The 18,535-nt window shown below is 42.6% G+C and overlaps 1 protein-coding gene and 1 pseudogene across 1 annotated transcript in view; one reads left to right on the top strand and one right to left on the bottom strand.

Moving 5' to 3' along the window:
- LOC135710239 (neural-cadherin-like) overlaps positions 1 to 18,535 on the top strand; it is a 1,396,020-nt gene that overhangs the window by 498,752 nt on the left and 878,733 nt on the right. The gene's annotated exons all lie outside the window — the stretch shown is intronic.
- LOC135710227 (uncharacterized) lies at positions 36 to 3,409 on the bottom strand (annotated as a pseudogene).

Below are 18,535 nucleotides of genomic sequence, written 5' to 3'. Positions count from 1 at the left end.
CTGTGGATCTCATTCATCAGTTGACTTATACCCTATTATGTTTGTTCCAACTGATGGGGATGCATCCCATGCAACTAATTCAGCTTCCACGATGCGACTTTATCTTCGACAGTTTTTAGGTCGCAAATCAACTGGTAGTCTTCCTGTGCCAGATGCAGGGCGCTGAACCCGTGGTCTGCCTCACAAACAGCACGGTAGACTTCGTGACGGTTCTGGCTTTCTACGAAGTACACACTTAGAAATAGCTAATTTTACACGTGACGGAATCCATCTTTGACATAAAATATGAGACGTAAACAAACATGCCATGTAATATTAAGTGCTCCGAGACTAAAAAAAGAGTACGTTTGGTTGAGCTATATTTCGCGTATGTTATGATTAAACTTTATGTCAAAATTGACGCTCGTATATGTCACTCTCAGAGCACCTAAATTTGTGTAGCTCGGCAACTGCTGAATCTGGGATACACATAGCGCTTGGATATCAGTGATGCCTCTTCCTCCTTCATTAAGTAGCAAGGTGACTCTCTCGACGGCTGACTTTAGGTCATGCATGCGATGCTTAGTAAACGCCACTCGTACTGCTCGTTCTGTCGCCTCCAAGTCTGTTTTGGTCCACTTGATCACCCCAAAGCTGTAGGCCAACAGGGGCACGGCAAACGTGTTTATCGCCTTTCTCTTGTTGCCGGCCGACAGGAACGATCGCAGAACACGATTGATTCGATACAAGAACTTTTCCTGCAGCTCCTTCTTGATCGCTGTATGGTAAATCCCTTTCAGCTGCAGGAACCCCAGGTACTTGTAGCTTTCGCCTTCAACCATATTCCGATGCGGAAACTACCAGTATCCATTACTTGACTCCGACGAATATTGACTGTTCGACATTTATCGACTCCAAACTCCATCCGGATGTCATTACTGAACACCGTTACAAGCTGCAAGAGACCACTGTTTCCGCAAATCGTCCATGTAGAAGGTGTGGGTACCATTTGTGCTTCTTCCTCCACTGTTCAAATGGTAGCCATAGTTGCATTGGCTGAGTGCTCTGCTGAGGGGATTCATCGCAAGGCAGAACCATGGCGGACTAAAGGAATCGCCTTGGAAAATCCCCCTTCCCCCACTGCTCCGTCAGTAACGTGGAGACATGTGCTCCACATTCCCATTGCGTGCTGCATAAGCCTGATGACTCCACCGTCCACCTGGTACAACTGCAGTACCTTGAGAAGGTACGAATGCGGTACTGAGTCGTACGCCTACTTGTAGTCGATGTACGCCATGCTCAGATTTCTCCTTTTCTGGCTCGCCTGACCGACAATAACTGCATCGATGATGACCTGATCTTTGCAGCCTTGAGTGTTTTGCCGGCAGTCCTTCTGTTCTTCGGCCATAACGTTGTTTACAATGCAATGGTTCTGTATCTTCCGATTTATTACTTTTTTTTTTTTTTTTCCTTTGGTTTGTTTTTTCCGTCGATCTTGTTTTCCGTGCTGAGCACCAATGCCACCGACGTGCCACCTGGACCCTACCTATCGACCCATCAACTCATGAACCGGGGACCAACGGCTTTACTTCCCATCCGAAGGAAGGCGTGATCAGAGATGTTATGCCTCAGAACATCCCGGCGGCGCCGACTGGGATTGAACCCAGGCCTGCTGGGGTGAGAGGTAATCACGCTTACCACTACACCACCGGCGCCGTTGATTTATTACTGATGAGAGTACTTTGTATAGGCTGGAGTGACATGTTATTGGCCTGTACTTGGCGGGATTAGCCGTGTTTTTGTCCTTGGGTAGAAGATAGGTTACTCCTCTGGTAATGAATTCTGGTAGCTATTGGGGGTTTTCTAGTACCATATTGAAGCATTCCGCCATCCGTCCATTGATTGAGGTGAACTTTTTATACCAGAACTTATGCACAAAGCCTGCTCCTGGTGCAGCCCAGTTCCTGGTATACCGGGTAGCCTCCCGAATATCCTGAGCGGTTACAACGACCGTGGGCATACTTACAATTCCATTACTCCTATCCTCTTCCTTTGCCAACCACATCCCATCACTGTTATGTTGAACAGGATTCTCCCACATATCGGCTCAAAACTGTGCTACATCGCCAATCTCCGGGAGTCCTTCGCTATAGTCGGTTTTGTTGTTACGGATGTGGTTGTAGAACTCTCTTTCGTTAGTGTTGAACATTCGATTTTCCTTCTTCCGCTTCCAAATTTTTCCATAACGTCGCATCCGTTTAGCAAGAAAACTCAACCGCTGTACATGAGTCTCGAGAACCTCAGTAATATCGGCTTAAGTGAGGTCATGGAGCTCTGCGGGCTTGACAATTTCAGCAACGTGAAGAACTAGCCGCGATCATCGGTTTCCCCTCTTGTACTGTGTCAACCGACCAATCTTAGTCCGAATTGTGACGATTGGGCCCTACAGGCGTCGCATCCATACGGGTTTTTGTGCGTTGCGAAGTGTACGACTTTAACCGTCTCCTTGCGGGTACGTCCGCAATCCCAACGTTTGTACCACGGCCATAGCAGCACAGTACACTATGAACTGCAGGTCCTCAAGGTTCTCAACGGCTTCCAAGTGCTGTGGCAAAATATCCTCGTTGAGAATGCTTACTGCACTCGTTTGCCAGTAGGAATACTGCAGTTTTGGTATCCTGTGCCGGAACATGGGGTCCGTCCATTGGAACAGTGTAGCCGCTGCGTTCATTCTAAAAGCTAGCTCATCCCATAGTTGCTGTCGTTGTTGGTCTACTACTAGGACAGGAGTGGTTGGCTCCTCCGTTGACGTGTTTACCGCTGCAATCCACTCACGTCTCTCACTCGCAAGTGATGCATTCAGCCCAACAGAACTCCTTCTCGACGTATCGCTGGATCCATTCCCTTCCATCCATAGTTCCCTGTGCACTTCCAGCTTGATGCACTCTACCTCAGCCGGTGCGAGCAAATTGTGTGACATGATTGCTCGCTGCCTAGTATACAACTTGTTCCGGTCACGCTGGTTGGCAAATCGAGGGAACCGCTCATTGAACATATCCAGCATCCTTGATATGCCGGACATATCCGTCTCCCACCTCGTGCAAACGTAGTAGCAGCGCATCACGTACTGGTGCATATCCCTCGTCCACATGATCCGCTGCCTTTGGCGACCTGCTAAAGTGAGCGATTGACGCCGGTCAACCACAGCATCATTAGCAGGTGCAGCATTGCCTTGGTGTTGTCTATTGCTACCAGTTTGGTCTCGCGTGTGAGTTACGGTCTGAGCCCGTTGACTGAAGGGCCGCTATTGCACCTCATCTTCCTCCAGCCACTGGCCGCTCGCTCTGTCCCCTGTGCGAGGACCAGCTCCAGAAGGGGCTCCTTCCTCATGCGATCGCATTGGTCTTAATCTTCTTGTTCTCAACTCCATGTTGGTGTTGCTTCTTTCCCGGAAGCTACGGGTTGGTAAATGGCATTTCCTCCATTACAGTGTTAAATAGCTAGGTTATTGTGCCCTTCTCGGACATTATTATTATTATTTATAATAATAATTTGTAGTAATAGAAGCCTGTTGTAGTAAAACTTATTCTTGTTTTTTCACTAATAGAGATATCCAGATGCACAAAAGTGTGCGTGAGACCGCGCGCTACCTTTTTAAGTAGTTGTGATATCGCGATACCTTTTCGGTTCTTCTGCTTCTCCATTTTTATATATGTTGATATGTTGATATGTTCTACTATCTAATCTAACTTACTCACTGCATTATTTACGAATTGGTAACATTGGTTGCATTTTTTAGCTAAGGGTTTTACTGTTGATATCGTATAGTGAGTGTGTTGATTTATTTCCTTTTTAATTCCGTTATAATTGCTTATCTTTTGACAGATACCTACGTGTATTTCGTCTACTACTTGCAGACTTGATCAGCGCCAAGTATTCAACACTACTTGGCACTGATGAAGTATGCAATTTGTAGACGAAATACGCGTATTTTCCGAAAGGTAAGCAATTATAACGGAATTTAGAAGAAAATAAATCAACACACTAAATAAGCTGTTCATAAAGGAATTCCGGTAAGACAAAATGTAAAAGAACTTTTTGCACATTTCCAAATGTAAAAAAGTTAGAAGAATCTGTGCCTAAGGGCCGGAACGGAAACTTGACGTAGGACCGCGATTGGCCGGTGCATTTTTTTTGGTTTGATTCTTTAAATTCTTCAAAAATCTAAAATTTTAACTTAACTATTTTTAAAATGGTCGTCCTAAAAAGAGCCATTTGTTCGTATCCCTCAAATGCATTGTGGCAGTGTTAACAGTGTCCCAAATGATTAGGCATTAATGCTGTCAACCGGGCAGTCTCGCTGTTCCTAGGATCTGTAATCAATGCAACACTTTAGCCAGCTTGAACGCGGGCCAAGATGCATTTTCCGACAGCACAGGATTTTTTTTCTACGCTCCTCTTGCATAGGGTTACAATATCAAAAACTTGAAAAGGAAGAATTTTCATTTGAGGTTTGGAGATTAAGAAGGACAATTATTCCTTTTCTTAACATTAAAGGAGTTTTTATCAAATGTTTGAATAATATGTGGGCTATCACAAAAGTCATGATTTGCACAGGTTCAATTGAGATTGTTCATAACTTGTAGTCGTTATTAATTCAATTCATCTTCTCGTTATACTTCTGAAAAATGCATCAAACTAGCCTTCATAATTCATTTTTGATACTTGGAAATGATCTAGTCTAACTGATTTGCATGAAAACTACAGCTTTACAGCCTCAACCATCCCAACTTTTATCATGTACAAAAATCAGGATACATGTCATCACCGATTGAAACCTGTTAATTTTACCATTGATTCAGCATAGGACTCTAAAGGAAACCTTATTGATATTATTCCTTACATTCGTACCTCTTCACTCTTAGTATGACAATGGCCTAAGCAAATCAAGCGTAACTATTCAAATCAACGTATCTGCTTTCGTAAGCAGTCTCTTCAATCGACGATTTGTCTTAACTGCTAGCTAACCCACACAAACAAAGACCATCACCATCTTTCCCCTACTAGCTGGTGTTGTTAGTGAGTGAGCTTGTGAATTGAAGTGATTGCTTGCAAAATCAGATACGTCGATTTGAATAGTTATGCTTGGAATACCTAAAATCCCATAGAACCACAACTTCAAAATCGAACACATGTTGGATTCAATCTTTGCAGTTGTGTTCCATTTGCTGAATTTTAACTTAAATTTGACAGATAGATTAGCTTCAAATAAACCTGCTATTGTACCAGACTTATTTCTGGTAGACCAAGAATTAATTTTGGCAGACACCTTCTCGAAAATCACACGATCAACAACAGAGAGATTTCCAAACATTATAATTTATTTTCGAAATGTCAAATTTAAGTAAAAAATCAGAAAACTGCGTTCCATTAATCTAATTCTGTGTTCCATTTGATGAATTCTCACTGATGCTTCAGAAATAAATTATAATGTTTGAAAATCCCTCTTTTGTTGATCGTCCAACTTTCGAGAAATTGTTTGTCAAAATTTATTCCTTGTCGGTCTGAAATAAGTCTGGTAGAATAGTAGGTTTATTTGAAAATTTTCACCAAAAGGACCGCAGCCTTAATGTAGGGGGGTTGACAGTATAGTCGCTATACTCATAGTCCGGTGGAAAGAATCTCGGGAACCAATTGAGCCGTTAAATAGCGGAACTAATCGAGCAAATCACGACCAACAACAGAAAAGAGCACATCAGCTATTGCGAACAAAACTTCGTAAACCCTTTTCTCGCGACTCAAGGCTCGCCTACGCAAACTGACAACATCTTTGGGTTGGGGAAAGTTTCCCGGTAATGCTGGTAATTTTCGATCGATTGGCGAGGAAAAAATAGGCAACGTTTTGTTTAAAAAGTAGGTAGCACCTTTTCAATTGTCGGTCGACAATAACTTGAAATGGTTCTGCTTTTTGACGGATCGAAATTCTATCCGCCAGACTATAGTTGACAGATGTAGTTTACTCCTAATCCCACCATCGAATGGCATTTGCTAGATAAGATGAGGTTGTGCCATAATTAAAAAAATAATCGCTGCAAACAACGCTCTTTGAAAACAATTTTATGAATATGTTGCTGGAAAAAATGCAAATTATTGAAAAAGGAGAACATGTCCTCATTTAGGATACCATATGGTAACCCTACTATTGCATGGTGACTGCCTCCTAAACAAGAGCGTTTTATGAACTGAAAAAAAGTACTGTTATTGTTAATGTTGTCAACAAATAAACGTCAAAAGTTTCCGAAAACGTCCACTAAAAGCGCTGTAATAACCAAAAGAGTGTGATCCATTACTAAGTGTGCCGTGGTTTTTAAATTGCACGATCATTTATCTCAGATACATTCGAGCATCACAAATCTCCATACGCACGTGCTACAATGCATTGAGAATGTTATTAGCCATATTATTGCATTCGACATGATGAAAATGGAATACAAAATGACAATTTACTTAGACCGGAAGCATCATGAGAATTCAAACGATACGGTCAACGCTTTCTGACGTCGTTCGGGGAAATGAAACTGATTCCCCTCGTCTTGGCCTTCGTCGTCGTCATCGTCCCGCACCGGCAGTGCAAGACAGAAGGCATGCCATCAACATCTGCTGTCATCGTAATTGAATGAGAGAATATTGTCGACTATCTGTCTTGACTGTCTGTTTGCCCCAACGAGTTTTCCCGACCGAGAGTTTCTCGTTATGGCTGCTGCGCTGCTGTCATTCTAGAGTGCCGACCGTTTTGGAAGATATTTCTCATGTACCCCCCCCTTACGTCATGAGTCCTTTTTATTTTTCTCGAGAAATATTATGTCACCAAAGCTCCAACAAACAACCTGGATGTTTTATTTGTATTCACTTGATTATGAATCAATTTACTGCAGCATTATTCATGTCCTATCGCATAATGCGCCGATTCCGGATTCATTGCACCGGACAGAAGCAAGGTTCAGTGTTTTAAATTCTTCCGGATCGTTCCATTCGGAGCCGAGTGGAAATGAAACATCATGTCAGACATACATTTCAAAGTCTACGGGAACGGTAGCTGCAATTTTACGGTTTTACGCCAAATCCCATCAGCCCAATTTAAAACTATACCTTCATCCGTCCTTCCTGCAAACCGCAACTCTTGTTAGCATAAACAATTTCCAACCCGGACGGACGGCCGGTTTCTCGAGTGTGCAACAGTAGAATATTGTCGGTAGGTAAGCAAAGCACCATTACCCCGGAACCAATTCCCGCAGTGAACTAGGAGGATATGCATTTGCACATCTATCCAGATTCGCAAATTCAAATTTAAACAACGAACATCCCAGAAAAAAAAAATCACCAATTCGACAGGAGCCAATTTTTTGTTTGCCCCCGCATTCAGCGCTGCTGGCTGCAATCCTGAAACTGAAATAACAACTCGGCCTAAATCTTTTCCCCGGGAGCCCTGACGTCGTCCCTTTCCCTGCCGTCACTATGACAAACTTTCACCGCTTGCACGATGCTATTTTCATTTGCCAGAAAAGTCGAATTTTTTTCAGGCTCGACCGACCGGGGAGCAATGTTTTGCCTTTGCAAGTTTTTTGTTATGTGTCTGTTTCTATTTCAAGAGTAAGTATGTTTGTTATGTTGGGTCTGCTTTGGCAGAATGCATGTTTCATACCGACTTGTTTGTATTTTCCTGCCGAGTAGTCAATCCGGAAATGTGCCTGCCTGCCTGTTGGCCAAATGCTTCAATTCCGTTTGAGTAAACTTTATGACAGACCGTCGCCCTGCAAAGCGGAGAACAATAGTTTGATGCTCGAGGGGATGCAAAATTGGATGTGCCGTGAAAATGGGCTTCTCCGCTCGGTAGATTCGAATGGTCTGTGTAAATCAAGCCCGAAGAGGGATTGGACCATGTCATCTACTCAAGAATCATGTTTTCTGCTTGGATTGCTTGTATTTATATTAGAATTTGGGATATTTTTTTTTGCATGGATTAGAATCTATCGCAACGGAACAACAGATTTTTTTTTCGAATAATTAACATACTTATTACGGTAGATGTGGTAGAGTGTGATGCCCGATACTTTACTTGCCCGACGCCGATAATTTATTTATTTGCCTTGTACACAATCCAGATATCCAGACTCCAAATGGATATTATATCCCCTGACTTGCTATCTTTTATTCATCAGATGAGCAAAATCTCTAGGAAAGTTCACTTCACACAGCCAAAAATTAATTTTAAATTCACATCAAAGTGGATGCACTTCAATCGTGTCTAAAATATGGTGAAATATTACTTGCCAAAAAGGATAAAATTATCATTAATGTAGTGCATTAAATGATATTACGCTAATTTTGCTGCATTTGTTTATTGTTGTGGCCATTTTTTCCGTGTTGAGTATATTTATAACTGGGACCATTACTTTGATCTACTGTGATATTCCCCGTTTTTATATTGCTTTATCAGTTATGTCGTATCACTATTTCGTGAATCAACCGACATAGACTGACCAAAAGCATTTTCCCAGCCAGGTATAAAATTTCGAATGAAATGTACTACTTGACTGAGACCTGCATTCCAAATATCAAAGGGTTCTGCCAGCCCCTTATCCAGAAAAATACGCCTTTTATTGAAGATTGCTGCACAAGAGCATAGCAGGTGTTCAGAGTCTTCCTTTTCTATGCCGCAGAATCGACACATATCCTCTTGAAGCTTTCCTTTTAACTTAAAATGATATTTACATGGATAATGTCCTGTTATCAAACCAGTATAGACACTGAGTTCTTTCTTTGTTAATTCAATGGCCATAAAAATTGCAAGAGATTTTCGACATGATTGAAGTTCATCCTCTTGGATGTAATATTAAAATTAATTTTTTTTTGTGCAGAATTTATTCATCCTTAATAAAGAATTTAAAAAATCTGGTTGTGGTGCGTTATTTATGAACAGTCCACAATGGCTAGCGCTTTTTGGAACAGCTGATTTTGGTGACAAGCCTTTGGAGATTTGATTAAATATCGTAAAACAAAATTTTAACAAAACATTTGGCATTTAAGTGAAGAAGGTAACAGTGTCATTGAATCGACAAATATTTTTTTTCTATTAGATCGTTTTGTGGCCAGTGCCTGTGAGCCTGGAATTAAATCAAGCAGGAAAAATTATATCACTCTGGAATTGCATCGAATTATTTGTTTTTAATTTTGTTTACTTATCCAGAATGAAAATCCTCTGGGAGTGATGCAATTTTAGTGTCTGCTCCTACACAGCAAAAAATAAATTTTAATATTACATCCAAGAGGATGCACCTTAATCATGTCGAAAATCTCACGTAATTTTTATGGCCACACAAATAAACAAATGCAGTAAAAGCAACGTAATGTCAGCACATGCACTGTATTAATGATAATTTTGCCCTTTTTGGCAAGTAATATTACACCATATTTTTGACACGATTGAAGTGCATCCACTTTGATGTGATATTAAAATTATTTTTTTGCTGTATACGGGCCTAAAACCTTCTCTTTTTTCCAGATAATTACTATAAAAGTGCCCTTGCAGTACGTCAAAACAAAATAATATAACAACATTAAACTTAGCTAACTGAAATCACATATGGATCCGCAGGTCAACTTCTACTTGGTCGATCCACCTTGTCCGCTGCGCGCCTCTTCTTCTTATTCCTGTTAAGTCACTAAAACCACCACCCAATTTTTGAAATGTGACGATGGATGCTTCTCCCAGCAGTTAATGCAATTCGAGGTTCAATCGCCTTCTCCACGTTTCGTCATCTATCTGCACTCCACCATAGATGGTACGCAACACCTTTCGTTCGAAAACACCAAGGGTGCGTTGGTCCTCCACGAGTATAGTCCAGGTCTCGTGGCCGTAGAGGACCACCGTTCTAATCAGCGTCTTGTAGACAGTCAATCGGAGCGTCCCCCGGAATCCAGAGTAGGCATGATTCCCTGCCATGATGCGTCTTTGAATTTCTCTGCTGGTATCATTTTCGGTAGTCACCAGTGAGCCCAAATACACGAGCTCATCGACCACCTCAATTTCGTCACCATCAAACTGAACTCGGGAGGCTTACATTGTCTTCCCTAGAACCTCTTCCTTTCATGTATTTTGTCTTTGATGCGTTGATGGCAAGTCCAATCCGCCTAACTTCAGCCTTCCGTCTGATACGTTACGTACGTTTCCGCTATCGTCTCAAAGTTTCGTGCCATGATGTCGATGTCATCGGCGAAGCCAAGAAGCTGGATGGACTACCTGAAGATCGTGCCACTAGCGTCTATACCTGCTCTTCTGGTCACATCTTCTGTTAAATAGCAGACACGAAAGTTCATCACCTTCGAGATTCAAAGGGACTCGAGAGTGTTCCCGATACTCGAACAACGCACATCACTCGATCCATCATCGCCTTGACCAATCGCGTCAGTTTATCCGGAAATCCGTACTCGTGCATAATCTGCCATAGCTGATCTCGATCAACTGTGTCGTATGCGGATTTGAAATCGATGAACAAAAGATTTGTGGGCACGTTGTATTTGCGGCATTGTATTCTGCAGAACCCGCCGAATCGTGAAAATTTGGTCCGTGGTAGCGCGGGCACCCATAAATTCCGCCTGGTATTGCCCTACGAACTCTCTTGCAAATGGTGACAGGCAGTGGCATAGAATTTGGGAGAGTACCTTGTAGGCGGCGCTCAGCAGTGTGATCGCGCTCTAGTTGCAGCAATCCATCTTGTCGGTAGTTGCAGCAATCCAACAAGCCACGTTACACTACTGAATTGATCTATCTATCCAGGCCTCTATTGTTTATTGTTAATTGTTTATTGTTTATTGAAAAATTCAACTGACAAATACTGTCTAAATGAATAAAACTTAAAGTAAATAGTTACGGTCAACGGTACGGAAAAGGCCAAGTAGCCGATGACGAAACACGTCAGCTGATACATTGAAGTCGAACATATAAAAAAAAGTTGTTTAATTGCCGGCTGATTGCTCGAATTGGCTCGTGTTGTGTATAATTCCGGCTCCGTGGTTCCAAAAACAGAAAGTCGCGTTGACGAAGAGACCTCTCAGGGGCATACATATTTAGTTGTGACAGCAGTGTTGGGCAGTCAATGTCACCTGTAAGCAGCTTTCCAGCGAACATAGCTTGAGCGACCGTCCGTCTCACCTCTAATGGCTCGATTCCCAGGAGACGGCAACGCTCCTCGTACGGTGGCAAGTTCGTTGGGTCACGCCAGTTGAGGAAACGAAGAGCATATCTCACAAACTTGCGTTGAACGGATTCAATTCTAGTGATCCAGCTAGCATGGAAAGGGCACCAAACAACTGAACTTGACTCCAATAAGGATCGCACAAGCGAGCAGTAAAGTGACCTGAGACATAGCGGGTCACGAAACTCGTCGGCAATTTTGAAAATAAAGCCCAATTGTCGATTAGCTCTGGCGATGATGTCATTGTAGTGGATTCTGAAAGTCAGTCTGCAGTCTAAGGTAACGCCGAGATCCTTTATGTGCTCTACACGAGCAAGACAGCGTCCGTAGAGAACATAGTCAAACATGATTGGTTCAATTTTTCGGTGATATGAAATAATGTTACATTTTTCTATGCTTAGACTCATCAAATTTCTTGAGCACCAGTCAGCAAAAATACCTAACATATTCTGGAGATCCCAGCAGTCCGAGAGGCTTTTAATAATTTTGTAGATTTTCGTATCGTCTGCATAGAAAACGCGGCATCCTAATGGTATCAGCAAGGCAACATCGTTTAAAAAGATCGAAAATAGTAGCGGTCCTAGGTTACTGCCTTGCGGGACTCCCGAGTTGTTTGAGAAAACATCCGATTCCGACGCGCCAATCATGACATGTACATAGCGATTCACCAAGTAAGATCTGAACCAATCCACAGCAGTTGACGAGATGCCAAGCTTGGCCAGCAGGATATTATGGTCCACCGTGTCAAATGCAGCTTTTAGATCCATATACGCAGTATCGACTTGCCATCCTGAATCCATGCATCGCAGACAGTTAGAAGTGAACTGCACCAGGTTCGTGGACACGGAGCGCTTCGGGTAGAAACCGTGTTGTTCTGTATCGATATAATTTTTGCAGCGTGCGAACAGAGCACCATTTATGATAATATCGAACAGTTTTGAGCAGGCACACAGGGAGGTGATTCCACTATAATTTATGACCGGTGGCTTTAGAGCGATATTTTTTGCTTGCTGAGAACAAGATCGTGGGTTAGAAATCAAGCACCTTACACTATTGACCGTTATGAATTTCGGTTAAAAAGACGGGTACGTAAAATAAGTAATATTTGAGTTTTAGGAAAGACGTGTTGATTGGAAATCCACATAAAATTCTGGTCATGAGCAATTGTTGCCGTCGTCGGTGAGGGATTGAAACATAGTCACAACAAATTAAACGGAAACTTGATATTAATTGTTTTGTAATATAAGGAGCTCGGTGACCTCTTGATGACCGATTTTGCTTACTGAGCAGAAGACCGTGAGCTCACACCCAAGCTCCTTCGCACTATTGAATCGTTAGGACATCAATTCAGCATATTGTTTTTCCAAAATGAATCCTGTTGCAATCCCAACCCTTTTATCCAACAACCAAGTGACTTCTCGTGGAAGTGCAGAGGTGTTCTCGGCTTTCATTAAAGCGAGTATTACGTCAACATATTCCTACCTTTTCTATTCTTGACCAGCATTTGAATGTGGTTGGCGCTGGTACTGCCTTATTTTAGATCCCCAATATTTATACATTGAAGATGAATGCTAGTCCCAAGCAACGTCTATTGGTTCTCTGTGTAATTACAGCTAATCTAGCAATAACGTAGTTGCATCTACGGGCGGTCAATCATGCTCATGTTCATAACTCGAATCTGGGAAGCGACACCACGCTGAGATTTCCACTAGTGAAGTATTGAAATATGAATTAAAAAAAAAAAAACATTACACACATTTCCATTACTTTGACTGTGATTTCTTCCACCATGAACATTTTGTGGTAAACAATTTTCAGATTCAAAATCAGGTTGAAGAGAATTCCTCCTACCTGTTAATTTTGTTGGTTTGCGTTGATGGACTTCGGTTTGCTACAAAATGGCATTTCAAGGTTTGTTTACAAAATGGAGTTGAGGCCTTTTCAATTGTTGGTCTTGATTTACTTCACAACGTTTTTTCAATGATGCTTGATGGTTTATTAGTTATAAATTTTCAAAGTACGTTATATCCGGGAAAAATCCATTGTGTGGCCATAAAAATTACATGAGATTTTCGACATGATTAAGGTGCATCCTCTTGGATGTAATATTAAAATTTATTTTTTGCTGTGTAGGAGCAGACACTAAAATTGCATCACTCCCAGAGGATTTTCATTCTGGATAAGTAAGTTCATTTTTTTTCCGGAAAATAAGGTCGTTGCGGAAGCAATTGAGACAGAGACGCTTGGCATTAAGAAGGTTCAACTTTTCGGAAATTGGAAGCTTCTTGAATTTGTTGCACTTTACTAAAGGATGACGTTGATCGCAGGCTTAGCACTTCATAGGAGAATTTTCGACGGCAGCATGGGACGAGACTTTCGTTGGAAACGATCTTTTCGAAAACGGAGGTTTGAATTGGGTCTCGGCTGGAACAGACGAATAGTGTTGGTTGACGGAAATCAATTCCAATACATGCATACGACGTTGCAGGAACTCGATCAGTCGCTCGTAAGCTACTGCGTCCAGAGCGGAAGCGTGATCCTCCCACGCCTTGAGGGTGTCACCGTGCAGTCGCGTTCAGAGGATGTGCTCCAATATGGTACTCCACGAATTTACTGGTTCACCCAACTGACCTAGAATTTTGACGTGTCGCTCGAAGTCATCGACGATGGTATGCAAGACGGACGCTGACTCTCTCTTCATCTTTGAGAACGCTTGAAGATGACGTTTCCTCAGGAGGTTCTTGTTGGCATATCGGTTGACACGAGCTTCCCAAGCGAGCGAATAATTTTTTTTTCCTTTGGTTTGTTTTTTCCGTCGATCTTGTTTTCCGTGCTGAGCACCAATGCTACCGACGTGCCAGGAAGGCAGCTCCCACACCTGGACCCTACCTATCGACCCATCAACTCATGAACCGGGGACCAACGGCTTTACTTCCCTTCCGAAGGAAGGCGTGATCAGAGATGTTATGCCTCAGAACATCCCGGCGGCGCCAACTGGGGTTGATACCAGGCCTGCTGGGGTGAGAGGTAATCACGCTAACCACTACACCACCGGCGCCGTTAAGAGCGAATAATTAGCAGCACTGATTCCAATTGACTCGATTAACTGAGCTGCTTCCCCCTTGATAGTAGCCCTTAGGTAGTGAAATTTTTGGATGTCCGCCACATCCGGATTCGCATGGATAAGAGCCAGAAAAGTGTCGTGAAACGCAAGCCAGTCTTTGTAGTCCCCAGAAAATTCAGGCAATGGAATGGCAGGCAGTTTCAGACCTTTTAGAGTGTTAGCCCCAGAAGCAGTATGTTGAGGGAGATTGTCGTGCAGATTGAGTGGAGGAGGAAGTTTAGAGTGTAAGAAGGATTTTATTTTAAAGGACAGAGTTTCGAAATTTTTAACGAAACTGTAAGTTTCTCACCATGCCTTCGTTGGTGTCCTCCATGTCGTCCAGTTCCGTCTGCACGTCCTCTAGCCCCTGTAGGATCACGTCGAGATTCTCCAATCGCAGATCGACCTCGAGCTTGTCCCGTTCCTCCTGGTACTGCAGCATGAATTTCTCCGCTCGTCCTAGAGACGCAAGCAAACTGGTTCGCCGGGATGTCAGTACATGTTTCTGACGATCTTCCTCCATCGTGTCAAAGCGAGACGTACGGTTACGGGAAGCAACGATCTGGCAACGAAAAAGACCAGGAAGCACTGGGGAAAAAACAATAAATCACTTGGAAAAGTGCCCACCTGACCAAGGCGGAAAAGTGCCTTGTATTAATATATACGCTGGAACAAAAAGCGATTCAAAATGGCTTCGGAGTGGTGGGAATCTTTGCTTGGTTGCACCACGGCGTGGTCGCAGAAAAGCAGCAGGAAACGGCAGGGATTGCTCTAACAACGTATTGCGTTCCTTCGGTTCCACACACGGGCACTGGTTTCATTTCTTCAGTACTGCTGCACACACTTTAGTTCCGTTGGTTCGCTTCCCAATCGTCTTCCAGTTAGCACAAAGCTTCAATGCAGCTTTGGATGGATGACCAAATGGAACAGCAAGGACGTGACGATCTCACTCATGGAACAGCAAGGACGTGACTGATCTCAACAGGCCTTGTATTAGTTGATTGCTGATGGCGGATGGCGTCACTCGATGGCAATGGCACAACAGGATGGGCTTTGTGCCTATTCACAGTGCACTTCGATGGCGGACGATTGGCTTGTTCAGCTGGCTGAGGTGGCGTCTATCACAAGCTGGTACTGACCACTACGTTGCTTGGAAGATGGTGAATAGAGCGGGCTTCTTTGTCACACTGAAGAATGGCGAATCGGTCGGCGACCTTTTCGTCCTGAACAATGCCACTATCCTGGTCACGGCACCAAAAATATGTTGGACCAGCGTTTCGAGAAGTGGCCGGAATGGTCGTGATCTAAGCCCTATGTTTCACTGGGCAACAGGCACACTCACTAAACACAAACTAGCAGTCATCCAACCGACCAAAATAGCTTGTAGGGCAATTCGGAAGGAATCAGTTCAAGGAAACTCACGAGCTCTTCAAGCTATTTCACTGACTTTTATTCTGAGCCTAATTAGTAGCAAAAATCGTACCGAATAGTTTGAAAGACCGATGACTAATAATAATTTATTGCTAATGGAGTTGACTTGCAGCATAACAGCTGATGTTTCTTGCATGTATGTGTGTGTGCGAACAGTGCACGAATCCTAAGGGATAGTTCACATTTGCCCTGTCATAACATTCTCTAGAGATGGATTCTACAGTTTTTGCTTCTACCGTTACACAACAATAACAGATACGTATTTAGTTTAGTAGTCTATGACTGAAGAAGTTTGCAAGTATTAAACGAAATACGTATCTGTTATAGTTCACAGTGATAGTGAATGTAAATAGTGAAAGTGAATTAGTGAAAGTGAAAGTGATACAATAGTACTAGAATTCAAAGGAAAAAACAACGTAAAAGGCATACAATTATTCTACTACAACGCTCATCAATAAATTTAGATAAAAATAGTGCCCGGATTAATTACCCATAAATTGTAAGTCATCTGATATAATCCTTATTCTGTACCTATCAGTGCAGGCAAATTTTAATCATCCATATTCCTTTGGCAGTCATCGGTCATCTAAACAACAATTCGTTCAGCGCCACCGACGGTCAACCATGGGATTAATCATAGAATCAAACCACAATGAAAAGCACGCCAACAAATAATTAAAATGTAGGTGCTACCAAGTCAAACTATTTCAAAATTGTCCACTAGCTCATGACAAATGGTTTCCATTGACCTGAATTTTACGCGCAACCCGTTACCCCACATCAAAGCACCCAAGCACCATATGGCTTTCGATACATGGATACGATTCTCTGATAGTTAAAAGTAAAAACGGCCCTCTATGGCTCCTTTTTTTTGTATCACCGGTAAGCCGGAAAAACGCTTCAATTTTGCCACAAAATCAACGTTCCCACCAGCAGCAGCGGTAAACATCGGTGAAACCAGTTTTTCAGTACTCCCTCCATTAATGCGGTATTCATCGGCTCTCCTTCATCCAATTAAGCTGATTTTTTGTGGGTAGTCTAATTTGTTGAACGACAGCCGTGACCCAGCGGTGGGTGGACCTTACCACCCATCGTATAAATTGAGGGATTCCTGTATTTAGCAATACACATATAGCTAGAAACGATCGTGTCAGAGATTTGAGGTAGCTGGATGATGCCACTGTGCAGGTACCAGGGGGAACAATTTCTAGTTTCCATACCGGCCCGGCAATATGATATTTTTTTGTATGGGTTTCTGCATGTGCAGAGTGAAATTCGACGGAAATCGTTTCCATGCACGGACTTTTTGGCTTTTATTGTTTCGAGCCTCCGCTGCCTATTAGTCTGAGTAAAATTAAAAGCAAACCCGAAAAGAGTGCCATAAAAATAAATAACGTTCCTTGTTTGTGAAACTGGCATTCGATATTTGGTGTGCACAAATCGATTTCGATTTTAACGGGGTGAGATTGTTGTTTTTATTTGATTTTTAGCTACGATTTCAGGAGGATAACAGGAATATTTGCTTTGTGTTGAGAAAATTAAAGGTAGTTAACGGTTAGTAGATTTTTTTCAGTATCTGTTTGTTATTCTTGAGCCAATTCATCGTTCTGCCAGCAAGAAAAATAGGCCTCCTTTTAAGAAAAACAAATGGAAACTACGCCCAAAGTCCCCAATCATCTCGAAGATAAATCACCCGACGTAAATCATATCCCGAAGGAAAAACTCATTAATGCGTGACAAAAACGAAGCAAAAAGTGGCGACCGATCAACAACCAGGAGCACACGCACAGGCCTATGTACGCATGATGCTGCAACATTTTATCGCCACCACTCTTTCACCCATACGACGAACGCCTCCTTTGGCCTTGCTGAATTGTCCTCATTGAACTGGCACCTCCACCGAGCAGCGCTCTAATGTTGGCTGCCACGTCGCGCCGTCATCAGTGGCACCTTAATCATTATGATCGTTCCGTGTGCCACGCTCTCTTGTTTCGAAGGCCTGACTCCGTGAATCTGCTGCTACTCGCACCCCCACCCCCATCCCCACCCATTCGACAATCACAACAACTACAACAACAGCAGAACACCGAATCGAGCTTGAGATAAGGCTGAGCTGCACTGCTTCTCACTGGCACGTACACCAGCCTAGGCTTGTCGGGAAAGTTATGGTTTTTGATTATGAGCTAAGTTGGTTTTTGAGATTCTAAGGACGGGTGAATATGTAATATTTAATGAGAGAGAGAAGCATCCACTACTTTATTTGTTTATCCTTGACAGATACGCGTATTTCGTCTACAATGTGCAGACTTCTTCAGTGTCTTGTACTAATACTCGACTGACACTGAAGAAGTCTGCACATTGTAGACGAATTAAATGGAAAATACTAATCCTTCTCTCTCTCATTATACAAGTATTCCACTAAGACGCCCACATTCATCAGGATTCATGTAATATTTATCATAAGGAGACAAATGTTTAGATTCGAAAAAAAAATCTTTGATCAATGAAAAATCATAATAATAAGTTGATTCTTCCGAGGAACCAGATCTTACTTGCGAGGAACCTCCCAAGCAGCACACGTGCATCAACATAAGTTGCTGCAACTTGTTTGTGACTGTACTATGTTACATACAAGTAACCACGACTGTTCAGTGACTAGTGTGCTGCTAGGGCTGACTTCTTCAGCGCCAAGTACTCAACACCACTGACACTTGGCACTGATGAAGTCTGCAAGCAGTACACTGAAACCTCCGTTTACGAAGTCTTT

The sequence above is a fragment of the Ochlerotatus camptorhynchus genome, unplaced genomic scaffold, assembly GCF_037179485.1.
Source record: "Ochlerotatus camptorhynchus isolate MF236.1 unplaced genomic scaffold, CSIRO-AGI_Acam_v1.1 ptg000372l, whole genome shotgun sequence".
NCBI classification, from domain to species: Eukaryota; Metazoa; Arthropoda; class Insecta; order Diptera; family Culicidae; genus Ochlerotatus; species Ochlerotatus camptorhynchus.
The sequence above is the reverse complement of the archived record's forward strand: the minus strand, read 5'-3'. Positions and strand labels throughout refer to the sequence as shown.